This window comes from Leiobunum rupestre, chromosome 3 (assembly GCF_980474605.1).
Source record: "Leiobunum rupestre chromosome 3, qqLeiRupe1.1.hap1, whole genome shotgun sequence".
Classification (NCBI taxonomy): Eukaryota; Metazoa; Arthropoda; class Arachnida; order Opiliones; family Sclerosomatidae; genus Leiobunum; species Leiobunum rupestre.
Genome location: NC_143386.1, coordinates 8,328,493 through 8,342,768, shown reverse-complemented (window position 1 = coordinate 8,342,768; position 14,276 = coordinate 8,328,493). Strand labels below are relative to the sequence as shown.

The 14,276-nt window shown below is 35.8% G+C and overlaps 1 long non-coding RNA gene across 2 annotated transcripts; it reads right to left on the bottom strand.

The window, feature by feature from the left end:
• Nucleotides 1-11,966: 11,966 nt before the first annotated feature.
• On the bottom strand, nucleotides 11,967-13,982 carry LOC149949314 (uncharacterized). Of its 2 annotated transcripts, XR_016479936.1 has the most exons (3): nucleotides 13,965-13,982; nucleotides 12,419-12,832; nucleotides 11,967-12,324 (listed from the first exon to the last, which is right to left on the bottom strand). It is a non-coding gene; the product is annotated as an uncharacterized LOC149949314 (long non-coding RNA). The 2 variants fall into 2 exon arrangements; XR_016479935.1 differs by lacking the exon at nucleotides 13,965-13,982 and having other exon boundaries at nucleotides 12,419-12,901.
• Nucleotides 13,983-14,276: the final 294 nt, after the last annotated feature.

The window sequence follows — 14,276 nt, the reverse complement described above, 5'->3', positions numbered from 1 at the left end:
AATAAGAATTTCTTATTAACTACACATAAAATCGTCGCCTGAATGCAAAAACCACGTAACTTTATACTAATTAAAAGTATAGTTAAAGTTACGTAGATTTTGCTTTCACGCGACGAATTATTAAGCCCACGTTCAAGTGTTGCCAGATAACTCGATGGTCGATACCATAGAAATCGGAATTTCTAATAGGCGCGCGCCGCAAAATTTCAAAAATCGTTCTAGTTAGTTCGGATTTCTATGGTCGATACTGACTACATCCACTCCCCATAAAGAAACGACACACGAGAACAGTTATCTTCGTGTTTTCCAACAAACACTTTAAATTAATAGTAATTAATACTATTTTACCTTGGTACCATAATTTATATTGTTGTACTATAATTTTTAACCTTTGTACAATAACTCGGTCAGAAAAATCGACACGCCTCTCCTCGAAAATTAGTTTTTGTATTATTAACTAATTGACCGTTTATGTATTTCTACGTAGGCCATCTCCACACTACCAGTTCTATATTTACCCTGGAATTTCGTGAAGTAGTAACATCTCACTTGTAGCAATTAAATAAATGTAAATAATTATTTCAAAACATTTGTCTACATAAAATGTTTAATTATCACTTTTAAATACAGACTAATTGTACCAAAACTAAACTTGAAGAAATATACAAGCATAAGTAACATAATAACAATAAGTATGACAATTAACGAGATTTACAACCAGACACTTATCTCTTCTGGAGCAACTTAAGTGTTTCGTCATTTTGATTTTGGAATATTATTTCAATTCGAATATCCCGCCTCCAAAATCTGGTGATTTGTCCTGCCCCCTATTTTCAATCCGAGTTTAATTCAACTAACATAGATGGCGCAAGCAGTTCTAGCTGGACCTTATTTTGCGCTTCCCTGGCGTTTCGAAACTTACTTTCCATATTCCCGTTTGGGGCCGTTTTGGGGGGACACCTGACCGTGAAAAAAATTAAAACTTACATAAACTTGAGAAATTCGAAAAAAGGTTTTTACACGTTTTGACTAGTAAGTAGCACACCATGATATCCTATCCGCACCGGGTTCCGCCCAGGCTAGCTACGCCACTGACTTTTACATGTATATTTACTGACCATTTAAGCTTTTGGATTGCAGATCCCAGTAGTCCAAAGATTGTACTTTACTTTAAAAAAAAATATATCATTGTATCGATTCTGAACGTCGAGCAAAGTCCCGGTAATTTGTACCGGCTTCCTAGCTCACAGTCTCTTCGAGTCCCACGTCGCGAGGGGGAAGTTTTATATTTAGGTAAGTGCCCAGCATGGACTAATTAGTCCATGAGATTGGAGGAATAAAAACATAAGTAACAGAAGAACCATAAGTATGACACTGCCTATGGTTTCAATGCTAATTTTCTGACTGACACGGACACTGTCTGCCAGCTCCAACATGGACTTACAATTCAAATGAGTAGGATATTATCGTCCTTCGTGAATGACGCGCATCTGGAATTTGAGCCAATAAGACAGTTTGCTAAAAATAGTGTTCTTCAGAGTATTTTTTTTTTGGTAAATACGCCATTTTATTTTGTTAGTGATTCTATGGAGTTAGGCGTTCTGAGTTAGGCTAGTATAGAGTAGTAGCACTCCGTAGCTTTGTCCATGGCCGCCATTTCGGTCGCAAATTTTTTATCTATAGGACGCCACAGTGCCATTACTCAATATGGTTTTTAGAATTATTTTGTAAGAAAAAATTGTGAGTATTTTAAAGTCCAATATTCGTAAAATAACTCTACCCTCTTAATTTGTTAATTTTTGAATTTTAACTTAGAAAATATAACTTTTTACTCAAACGTTTAACCATGCATGTGTTAAATAGTACCATAAGCCTATCATAAGGTCCCCATAAGCAAAGGTCTAATCCAAATTTTTGACGATCACATACCCTTTTTTAAGAGGTAGGTATTCAAAATTTGCACCTTTTAGTGGTTATGTTCTCAATTAGCATTTCCCCAAATAAATTCCGTGCGTTGCATGATGAATGCGCAGCAGGCGTGCGCGATCGTTTTTAAAATTAGAACCACATGGGAAAAATCTTCACCGCCAAGGCTTTTTAAAAATTTTATCGCTTTCAAAGTTAAAATTAAAGGGGCTCCAAAGTTCGGTGGCAAAATGTGTGTAAAGTCAGTGAAGTGCGAAATTTACGGTTAACTCTGCCCGCCTCTGGTAATGCCGAGTGAGGGGTTGGGGGGAAGGAAAAGCATGCTCAATTTTCTTTTTTTTTGCCACCGAACTTTGGAGCCCCTTTAACGTAAGTCACTCTATCTTCGCAAAATAATTCATCGGAACTTAAACATAGCTATTAGAAATATGAGTTGTGTTTCTGAAAGTATTTGTTTTTTAAATTTTAGGTTTAGACGCGTGACTGCTCTACCAAGTAAGATAATATGTTAGATTTAGAAATTTGGAAAACGAAGATGGCGCTACTACCCTAACGTCGTACGTTAATTTTATTATCGCAAGGACGATGCTGTTAACACTATGCTAGACCTTTACTTAGGGGGACCTTATGATAGTACTTTAATACCCTAGGATTAAGTATCACACAAGAGCAGTGGTCCACCAAAAGCAGGGGCCCATACATCACAAGAGAAAAGGGGGTGTCGGGGGGGGGAGAATAAACTCGAAGCCTAGGGGCCCTACCATGGGCTACTACGGAACTGTGCCTTTCATGTTTTTTAGGGTTGGCTTAGCTTACCTATTTTCGTCTGCTACCATCTGTATGTGGAAAAGATAACTAAGAACCAATCTCTCTTATATCAATTATTTCGTTCAGAGTCATGTTAACCCATTAATTGTTTTAATCTTTATTATACAAATGAAGGGGAGGGTTAAATTGAACATTTTATAATACAGTTTGGCTGAAGTGTAGTTACATTATCAAAATTGTTCCTCGTAAATCTTTGGCGATTTTTCCAACCAAAAATCGAATTTATATTTCAAGCTAACCTCGGAGCGCCACTTTCCCAGTTCGTAATATCGGATTCTGGCACTTTTTAATGTCCGCGGAAAAAAAATTTCGATGACCAATTGTTACTGGTGGACAATCTCTACGTGGTTTCGTACTTCATTAGGGCATCGCTTAACACTTTCAAAACTTCTACGATCCTGTGGTCCATCTTCGATTTCAAACTCCTCTTTCTGCGACCCATGGCTGGGACACCTCCCGCGGTCACTATGGTTTGACCACCAGCCGAAAGTGGCGACAAGCCGGCGCTTGTCATGGTGAAGAACATGGTGAAAAGGGGTCCGATAATGGTGGCTAGTCCGAAGGCCGTGGCGATGCCGATAATCAAGAGGACCATGCAGATGTCGTCCGTTTTGGAATAATGTCCTCCTCCCCAGCTCGGAAAGTGCGGGTAGAATCTTTCGGTGGACATGGGCCATTTGTCGTACTTGGGTTCCCACTTGGGTTCCCACTTGGGCTTCCACTCTTCGTCGTCGTGTATTTCCTGTTCCACGTGCAAGTGATGTTCGCCCGCCCGGACCATGCTCAACAGCATTGCGACCAACGTTGACGTAAGTAGGCAATACATGGTCTAAAAGATTAACCGAGAGTTCGTATGGTTAGTAATGAAATCCTAGACTAGTTCAAGGTACAAGCAAAGAATTCTTGAAATGACTACTGCGGTTTGTCTTTACTTAATTGGGAACTTTGCGACAAGTAACTATGACCAAAAAGGTGCATTCAATGGGGGGGTTTACGATTATATCCGTGGTATCCAGAAACGTCACTTACTAGAGTAAAGTAATCGATGCAAAGTCGTTGAAGTAACAGGCAAGCACCAGGAGTGGAGAGAGGATGAGACTGACCATCCACGGTGGTTGGGGTTTGGTTTATATAGTCCAATTTCGGTTCGGACAATCGCTCGGTGTCCTCATTCAAATCTAGCTCCCGTCGGCGAAATAAAAATCAGAATGAGAGGGAGTGTCCCCAAAGATGTAAAAAGAAACGTAAAAGTTGTAATAAAATAAGCCCATTTCTTTTGTGTCAATATCGTTGGCGATCACACCCTCGCTAAAAAAGGCAGAGAAGATTGTATTATTAATCGTCTCAAGAAAAGAAAAATCGTAAAATAAGCCGAATAGAACTCCGTTAGATGAACTGAATAACCCTTTGACCGGAACTGGAAAAACACGGCGGACCTTTATGTCGAGTGCGAGTCGCGCTTATTTGTCTCGCGCGAAGAAAAGTCGCCGAAAGCAATGGGAAATATTGCCCGCTTTTCGAGTGTCAAGGGAAAGGCTCTTCTTCTGGTTCATGTCTCCGGAACTAACTGGGTGTTTAAAGGGACTGTCTCTTTGTTCTCTTGGCCAATTTGCTTTTCTTCTCTCCCCGCGACGTCACGCGTTTCCAAAGAAAAGTGGAAGAATTGAGGGGCTCTAATTGGCTTTCATTTGACATTCTCTCCGTTGGACGGCGATCTCTTCACCGTGACCGATACAGATGATAGTTGAGAGTTTTAATCGACGGTTTGGTGGTAGGTTAAGTTTGCGTTCTATCTCTGGATTCGTTTTTAAGTATATTGAGTCCCGTTCGCTTATGCCATTGCTTCTAAAACCTGAATCGTGGTTCAAGAAGTGCAATAAGGATGGCTCTCACTAACAAGGAGACATCCCGAGGTGTTTCTCCACGATTTTTGTCAAACTCGGTGGTTAAGTTGGCCTTCATGTACTTGAAAGCTCCTAAAGGGAAAAGTTTCAATGGCCATTCGTTTTTCCACATGGCAACCAAAAATGTTTTTCACAACTCAAATTTAAACTTTATCTACGTAAAATAGCATAAATATTTATCATCTTTTATTAAATATGCAAATATAACGAAGTTTTTAATCTCATAAGTAAAATAGCATGGCAAAATCACGTATTGCCATTTTCAAAAAAATTTAAAAATTAAATTTTGGCAAAACAATTGGGTAAAATTTTAAAAATTGGGTAAATTCGATAAAAATGGGTAAAATAAATAAAATTCGGTGATTTTGCCACGCTATTTTACGTAGAGAAAGTTTAAATTTGAGTTGTGAAAAACATTTTTGGTTGTCATGTCAAAACGAATGGCCGTTGAAACTTTTCCCTTTAGGAGCTTTCAAGGTACATGAAGGTCTACTTAACCCCCGAGTTTTAAACAAATCGGGTAGAAACACCTCGGGATATCTCCTTGTAAGGCATAAATGCAAAAAATCTCCGTTAAGCCTAATACATTTTTTTTGCGTCAATGTTCGCCGTCGCGGCGGTTTTGCCCTAGTGAAACTAGACTTCATATACTCTAAAACACGTAACTTTCGGAGCTGAAGATGAAGGTCATATAGTCACATAAGTGTTTCTTTTCGTTTCGGTTTTGGTTCTGATCATCTATCTTTAATTCAGTGGTGCCCAAATTCACAATTTAATATCACCATTTTCAAGTTCGAGATCGTCCTGTATATAGTAGGTATTTTTTTATTATAATATTTTAGTTTATTTTCGATACCACCATTCTGAAGGTCGAGGTCACTATATTGAAGGTCAAAATTGCTATTTACTGAAAATCCCCCATTTGGCACATTTGTGTATGTTGATAATTCAGCATTAAAAAGTAGTTTTCTTAAGTGGTTTGCAGGGAAAATCACGCCCTTTGAAAACTGTTTAAATCCTGAAAAGCCGGCCACCTGAATTAAAAGCATTAAAAGTTTCTAGCTTAGCCTACTTGATTCTTATTCTTATTAAGGTTTCATTTTTACATCCTTGCCATAAGAGTTTTATTGTATACTTCTATATTAACTTCAATATTTATATTCCTATTGCTCCTATAAACATTAATACATAATTTTGATTTTCTAATATCGGGTTCAATGTTTTACAATTAAATTATTATTTGAAGCTCACTTTAACTTTTAATGACCTGGGTCTCTGGGGGGTCTCTGGTATTAAGGATGTCTCTTAATTCTAACGTTGAGTTGGCAAATCATGGCAACCCATTAGTTTTTGTGATAGTGGTGTGGCGAAGTGATTAGCACTCTCGCCTCGCAGAAAGAGGACCCGGGTTCGAACAACTGTTTCCCGTTCAGTTTGCAAGTTCTTTCCCCAGTGGTTAGAGGGGTTTTGTCTCGAGATCTTTGGTTTCCATAAAAACTTTCTGGGGTCAACGGTAATAGTAAGTGTAGGGAACTGTTGGCTCGCATAGCGTGAAGGGCTTATCACCACGCTTATACGCATTCTAACCCGGTAATTGGCATTACAAGCGAGGGGTTGATCACACCGCGAACTCGGTGTACACTGTCGTACCTCTGACTGTGCTAGTAAGAGTTAGTGAACTCTTAAAAATCCGTTCCTTTAACAAGTAGGGTGGCGGAGTGGTTAGCACTTTCGCCTCGCAGCAAGAGGAGCCGGGTTCGATCCCAGCTTGTGGCACCATGGACGAATCAACTAACGGGGACGCCCTGGTCTAAGAAAAAACATGAAAAGAACTCGTATCGTCACCCCCCCCCCCTTCCCCGAACTCAAGCGGAAATACGTATTCGTACCGATTCAAGGGCGAATGGCGAGGGGCTAACTACTCTTAGAAAGTCTGTACACCGGATTACACTTAGATTACGCGTAATCCCATCAGTACAGTCAAAGGTACGGCTCTGTACACCGATTACGCGGAGTGATCATCCCCTCGGGGAATGGGGAGGCTTGTAGAATTCCTATGGCGTTCGTGAGATGAACACGTATGCTGTAATTTTTAGGGAACCTTGCGGGAGTAATAAGAATATGTATTATACAAATGTTATTTAAAATCCCTTGCTCATAGGCTTAACTGTTTTGTTTCTTTTTTAGCCAGTAATTCTACTAATTCTCCGCGCATATGTTCTTTATCTAAATACCGAGAATCACTTTTGCATTTTTTAAACACGCAAATTTTGGTTCTCATTTTATAGTTTTTAATCTACAACCAGGTAATTTGATCAATAAATAAAACTTATCATAATTTCACTTACTTTACTCAATTATATTTAAGGCTCAGTGGTTCTCTAACCCTCTAAACAACAAAAAAATTCAAATCCGCCCCTAAAAACGGTCAAAACTATTTTTGGGTACATTCTAGAATTCGGTTTCCTGTTGATGACGTTTGAATCGGTAGCAAAAAACGTATTTGCCTGGCAAACCTGAAAAAAGCGTTGCCTCTTTTTTAAGAACCGATTCAAGGGAAATGAGATAGACCAGGGCGTCCCCGTAGTTGATTCGTCCATGGTGGCACTGGGTGAAAACTCGGAACAACTCCTTCTGCGTTGAGTTTGCAAGTTCTCTCCCCACTGGTTTAAGGGGTTTTCCCCCGTGTTCTTCGGTTTCCCCTTCCATAAAAACTTGTCAAGGTTAACGGTAATAGTTAGTGTAGGGAGCTGTTGGCTCGATCTCGTGGCATGCGGGGCTTGCCACCACCCTCCTACGCATTGTAACCCGGCCACCTGAATTAAGGGCTTCAAAAGTCGCATGACGACTTAGGCCTAAGGTGGTGCCTTGGGTATTAGCTTAGCTGATTATTATTATTACTTAATACGCGAACTCGGTGTCTTACCCCTCGATTACAAGTCGCTAGTTGACTTAGACCTTGAGTATTAGCTTAACTGATTAAATACGATTTTTCTCGGACAAACATCGAATGAATCCGAACATAATCTTAACTGTACATATTGTTCAAAGCACCCTTGAATGTACGGTAATATCATACACCGTACAAGACCCGCCTTTGTCGGAGCTTTAGTTAAATGGTAACGTTGGTGATTATCCAGGCGAGGACGTTCCCATTTCACTTCATTCGGAAGAGTATTTTTTTTCTTTATCATTTTTATTTTTTCGAAAACGTTCACGCCTCTTTCCTAATAAATGACGAAAAATACGTAAAAGCTGTGATAAAACGTTTTTGATGTCTCGAGCGGATAGTACTAAGGAAGAGTTTTTAGCGCGAAAAGGGCGATACAGATATTCATCTTCTTAACATCTTTGCTTTTGCCAGTAGACGTGGTGACCCCTTTTGCTTTGATATCCAGCCGACGACACACTTTTTGTTTACTTTACAAAACGCGACGTTTACTTAAACCAGAAAGAAATAGATGTTTTTCACTGTCCATTTATTATACACGCTTTCGGCCGCTAATAAGTATGGCTAATTAACTAAATTACTAGATTAGATATTCATTATTTCAAATGGTTCTCGTATGAGCTATTTTTGGCTGTAGGGCTCAATCACGGCTAATAAGTATGGATAATTAACTAAAAAACTAGATTAGATATTCATTATTTCAAATGGTTCTCATATGAGCTATTTTGGGTTTTAGGCCTCAATCGCGGCTACTAAGTATGGCTAATTAACTAAATTACTAGATTAGATTTTCATTATTTCAAATGGTTCTCATATGAGCTATTTTGGGTTTTAGGCCTCAATCGCGGCTACTAAGTATGGCTAATTAACTAAATTACTAGATTAGATATTCATTATTTCAAATGGTTCTCATATGAGCTATTTTGGGTTTTAGGCCTCAATCGCGGCTACTAAGTATGGCTAATTAACTAAATTACTAGATTAGATTTTCATTATTTCAAATGGTTCTCATATGAGCTATTTTGGGTTTTAGGCCTCAATCGCGGCTACTAAGTATGGCTAATTAACTAAATTACTAGATTAGATTTTCATTATTTCAAATGGTTCTCGTATGAGCTATTTTGGGTTTTAGGCCTCAATCGCGGCTACTAAGTATGGCTAATTAACTAAATTACTAGATTAGATATTCATTATTTCAAATGGTTCTCGTATGAGCTATTTTGGGTTTTAGGCCTCAATCGCGGCTACTAAGTATGGCTAATTAACTAAATTACTAGATTAGATATTCATTATTTCAAATAGTTCTCGTATGAGCTATTTTTGGCTGTAGGCCTCAATCACGGCTACTAACAAGGAGACTACCCGAGGTGTAACTCATCGATTTTGTTTAAATTCAGGGATTAATTAGACCTTCATTTAACTTAAAAAACCCCAAAGGGAAAAAATGCGTCGGGCTTTAGTTTTACCATGGCAACCGAAAACGTTTTTGACAACTAAAATATTATATTTATCTATGTAAATTAACATGGCAAAATCGAAATTTGGATAATTATTTAAATTTGGATAATTATTTAAATTTGGATAATTATTTAAATTATGATAATTATTTAAATTTTGATAATTATTTAAATTTGGATAATTATTTAAATTTGAGTAATCATTTGGGTAAGTACTTAAATTTGTGTAAATATTTTAATTCAGGTAAGTATGTAAATTTGTGAAAATATTTTAATTCAGGTAAGTATGTAAATTTGTGAAAATATTTTAATTCAGGTAAGTATGTAAATTTGTGAAAATATTTTAATTCAGGTAAGTATGTAAATTTTGGTAAATATTTTAATTCAGGTAAGTATGTAAATTTTGGTAAATATTTTAATTCAGGTAAATATCTAAATTTGGTAAATATTTTAATTCAGGTAAATATCTAAATTTGGTAAATACTTAAATTGAATTTAGGTAAGAATTTAAATTCGGGTAAGTATTTAAATTTGAGTAAGTATATAAAATTGCGTATTTAAATTTGGGTAAATATTTTAATTGTTGTAAATATCTGAATTCGGGTAAATATCTAAATTGTGTAAATATCTAAATTTTGGTAAACTTCTAAATTTGGGGTCATTCCACGACAAATCGACCAAATGTTTTGGAATTTTCCACCCTACCTTTTTAGATTTGGATAAAAATTAGTCTTAGGGTTATTCTGGTCGATAAAGCTGAATAAATTTGGGTAAAAAGCTAAATTAAAATGGGTAAATTGGGTAAATTTACTATAAATATCTAAATTCAGGTAAATTGGGTAAATTCATATTAGATGTCTTAATTTGGGTAGATTGATCAGGTACTGTAAATTGGGTAAATTCATATCTAATGTCTAAATTAGATATTTACCCTAAATTAAAAATTTGACACGTACTTCGAATTAAATAACCTGATAAAATTTCATCCAATTCACAGTACCTGTTAAAATTTATCCAATTTATAGTACCTGATAAATCTAAACAAATTTAGACATTAGACATGAATTTACAAAACTTACAGTACCTGATCAATCTACCCAAATTTAGATATTTGATATGAATTTACCCAATTTACCCGAATTCAGATATTTAGCCGAATTCAGATAATTACCTGCATTCAGATATTTATCGATAATTTAAATACTTACCCAAATTTAAATACTTAATTAAAATATTTAAATTTAAATATTTACCTGAATTAGAATATTTCCAAAATTTAAATATTTACCCAAATTATTACTCAAATTTCTATATTTACCCAAAATTAGACATTTACCCAAAATTAGACATTTACCCAAAATTAGACATTTACCCAAAATTAGACATTTACCCAAAATTAGACATTTACCCAAAATTAGATATTTACCCAAAATGAGATATTTACCCAAATTTAACCACCTTTGTTTTAAAAAAATCTTCAAAATTTTTAATCGATTTTGCCATGTTAATTTACATAGAGAAATATAATATTTTAGTTGTCAAAAACGTTTTCAGTTGCCATGGTAAAACTAAAGCCCGTCGCATTTTTTCCATTTGGGGTTTTTTAAGTTAAATTAATTTAATCAAAATCGATGAGTTACAGCTCGGGTAGTCTCCTTGTAAGTATGGCTAATTAACTAAATTACTAGATTAGATTTTCATTATGTCAAATGGTTCGCGTATGAGCTATTTATTGCTGTAGGCCTCAACCGCTGCTATATATATATATATATATATATATAGCAGCTATGGTTTTTGATGGAAAGTTGTGCGGTGTTGTTGTTGTTATTGTTGTTGTTGGCGTCCACATTTGCAACACCTTACATTAATGGAGTGACATAACAACGACGTTTTCTCCAGGAATAATTAATGTTTTTTTTTATATATGCACAACCAAGTTCAGCTGGTTAAAAGTAGTTAGCAGCGATTTGTCAGCCGCTTTCCCCCGACCCCACTTAAAACCTTTTTTAAAAAAAAAGCTGTCTTATAATTTTAGATCCGTTTGAATTTTAAGTTTCGATTCTTTATTAGTCTTTATAACTGCTATACCTCTACATTGTGTGAAAGTTTCAGCTCTGTCTGGTAAACAGGGGGTGCAACAGCCCCCATTTAAAAAAAAACCCAGTCTATAATTTCGGAACCGATTGATTTTTTTATCAGTTTCATTTTTCATCTATATTACTGCTTTACCTTTACATTGTGTGAAAGTTTCAGCTCTGTCAGGTAAACAGGGGGTGCAACAGCCCCCCCCCCATTTAAAAAAGAACGCAGTCTTATAATTTTGGAACCGATTGAATTTTTATTTTCGTTTCATTTTAAATCTATATTACTGCTTTACCTCCTCACTGTGTGAAAGTTTCAGCTTTGTCAGGTAAACAGGGGACGCAGCAGCGATTTTGAGCGTTGATTTACGCAGAGTACGAAAGTTTCCAAAAATCTCCCTGAGAATGCGTTATTAATGGATTAGTTTCTATTGGATTTGCGATACGGGACCCAAACTTAGAATACAGATAAAGAAGCTAAAGTCTGACGCTATGCTTCATCCTTTTAACACGTTTCGAGGCTTATTGAGCGTAAACGTATTTTCTTCGTAGTTCCTTAACCCTTTTGACACGCGCCAAGGCTTACGGAAAAATTAATTTCACCCCATCGATGTGGAACTAAAATACGACCTTGGCCGACTTGTTTTATATATTACTGATTATAGCTATGTAATGATTCGATATTTTATTTCGATTGTTCTTATATAAAATTAAATAGTTTAATTTTCTAATATTGGGTTCAACGTTTAACAATTAAATTGTGTTAAGTTTACCTTTTTAATACCTTTATATATTCTTACAAAAATAATTTACTAAAATATTTGGCAAAATAGTATTTATTTTAAATAAAAACAAATGCTTTGTCATTTGTTTTTACAGTCAAACATTTTATTAAAATAATAACATTTTTAAAAACTAAATATAGCGCAACCAGCGCGCCTCTGTCTTAAAATATCTTTTAAAAAAACTCCTTTAAAAAGGGAGTTCGTTATAATTCGCGAAAGTGGGGATAAATTTGGCAAGTGGAACACCTTGAAATATAGGGTGGGGATTCAATTTACATTGTACGAGATTTCGCCGCGCGGCGTGACCGCTGACTGGAATGTATACCTCGTTCCATCGCGCCCCCCTCCAGGTCTGCTTCCCCCTTCAGTGTCTTCTCATTGGCTGATTTGACTCTGAAATGAGGGCAGAATAAAAAGTTAATGGCGAGAGTTCTAACGGTAAATTTCACTCGAAAGCAAAGGCTTAGTTATTAAGAATATACTTTACCGGTCATTTAAAAAATGTAATGGTAGTTTCGTAAGGAATTGGTCAGTTCGTCCAGCACTTGTTCCCTGTTAAGGTACTCCGGCCTCAGTGGCTGGTCGAGACTTCTCCTTCGGCGGTCCTTGAGGAATGAGCCCATGAAAGGGGCTATGAGGACCCCGGGAGCCACGACCCCCCACTGTTTGATAATGCTTCTCATGGTCAGTAGTCCGTGGTAACTGGTCACCAGCATCTGAGGGTCGAAGACGGTGTGAGTTATCGTGTCCACTACGGGACTAGAAACGAGCCTGCTGTCCGTTGGCGTCGGATTTTGAAAGCGGATGGCCAAACAGTGTCCGGTTACTAATAAGTACGCCACCATAGGGGCTATTAACGTCAGCAAATACGCGAAATTGCTCATCATGGCACTGCCGCTCTCTAAAATGGAAATAATCATTGAAATTTCTCGTATTTCCCACTTTTTATCAAAAACAATCGACTTTTCTATACGCGTGTTCGTCGTCGTATTTACTTTTTAAAAAGGAAACCTTTGATTTTTATGAAATTTAGATTGGCCAACATAGCTTTATTAAGTCTCGAAAACACTTAAAAATAGTCCTTTTTATGTTATCAACAATTTTTTTTTATATCTTAAGTATAGTCCTTCATAACGGTATTAGGATTTCAGCTACTTTAATTTTAGTTTTTAAAGCTTAAATGGTTTTGGTTTAAAATTAGACCACTCGAATTGATATTATAAATTTCCCAATGCATTTATTTCGGTGCTATTAACCTTATATGTTAATTAAATAGGCAAACCATTTTAATTTATATCCGTGGAATTGTAACACTAAGATTTCCGCTATATTAATACTAAAACTTAAATACACTGGAAATTATATTAATTAAAAAGACCAACCATTTTAATTAAATAGACCAACCATTTTAATTAAATAGACCAACCATTTTAATTAAATAGACCAACCATTTTAATTAAATAGATCAACCATTTTAATTAAATAGATCAACCATTTTAATTAAATAGACCAACCATTTTAATTAAATAGATCAACCATTTTAATTAAATAGACCAACCATTTTAATTAAATAGACCAACCATTTTAATTAAATAGACCAACCATTTTAATTAAATAGACCAACCATCTGTATTAAATAGACCAACCATTTTAATTAAATAGACCAACCATTTTAATTTATATCGGCGAAGTTGTAACACTAAAATTGCCACAATTTTAATACTAAGACTTAAATACACTGTAAATTATATTAATTAAAAAGACAAACAATTTAAATTGATAGCGATGAAATTTTAACATTAAGATTTCCACTATTTTAATACTAAGACTTAAATACACTGGGAGTTATATTAATTAAATAGAGCAATCATTTTAATTTATATCGACGAAATTGTAACACTAAGATTTTCACAATTTTAATACTAAAAATACTTGAAATTTTAGTAATTAGACCTTTAATTTTATATCGATGAGATTTTAATACTAAAACTGTCCATACGTTAAATTAAAATAGGTAAAATGAGCAAACTCACCGAAAAATGTCAAATAAACTAGAAAGACCCTCCACCGTCTCTAAATTGAAGTAAATAAAATGAAGGTTCTCATGAGAACCGTGTGGTAGTAACGACACTTAGCAGGTACCCGAATGTTCTGATCGCTATTATATCTTTCTACTTATTCTCGTCGATTCGACGTAAAAATGAAAAGTGGGCCATAATTTCTTATTTACTTTTTTCGGAGATTATTTTCCTCGTAGAAGGAATGGGGTCTAGATAGCCCCCTCCCGAAAGCACTACGATCATTTTATTCGCCATCCTCTATTTTATTCCGTGGTATTATTAGAA